Here is an 824-nt window from a genome sequence, read left to right as displayed (position 1 = left end):
GATCTGGGTATCTGACGCCTAGCTTTATGGGATATGGGGAGGCTTCGAGCCAGTAAATAGCTCTCGAGCTTTAGTAGTAGGCCGAGTCGGAGCCAAGGATCGGCTCCGAACCCATCCAGCAAGAATGAAGGCGAGATAGACAACTTAACATCTATAAATCTTTCTTCAAGTATGTCAGGAAGCTAAGAGTTAACACTTAAATACACTATTAATTTCTCTACAATAAACCTCAAATGCACTCCCTTGAGGCACTCCTTAAAATGGAGATCATCGATATCTGTGCAGTGACTGAGACCTGGTTCAAGGCTCCAGAGAGCACCCATGCATTACCAGGCTATAACTCAAACCACACTTTTCGGCCACTTAACCTGGACCAGAACACCAAAGGTGGAGGTGTGTCCATATTCATTAAGGATATCCACACCTCTAGGCTAGTTGCTCAGCATAATGCATCTGAGGTTATCCAAGTGCAACTAACTCTGGGCAAAACTACAATCCAAATTGTAGCTTGCTACAGGTTCAACCAAACACCCTACTAATGGGCGATTTCAACTATCCCATCATTAACTGGGAAAACTACTCATGTACCAACTCCTTAGCTCAACGCTTTCTGGAATTCATAAATTCCAATGCCCTGGATCAACTTATCCACACCCCCACCAGGGGCAACAATATCCTAGACCTAGTCATCACAACATGAGTGACCGGTGTTCCACACCTTAAGTCAACTCCTCGGTCAGATCCAAACATAAGCTAATCACGCTAGATATCCATATCCTACCCCCAACCCCCCATTAAGGAAATCATGGTAAAAAATTTCTCCA

The sequence above is a fragment of the Protopterus annectens genome, chromosome 7.part0, assembly GCF_019279795.1.
Source record: "Protopterus annectens isolate FY-2018-M chromosome 7.part0, PAN1.0, whole genome shotgun sequence".
NCBI classification, from domain to species: Eukaryota; Metazoa; Chordata; order Ceratodontiformes; family Protopteridae; genus Protopterus; species Protopterus annectens.
The sequence above is the reverse complement of the archived record's forward strand: the minus strand, read 5'-3'. Positions refer to the sequence as shown.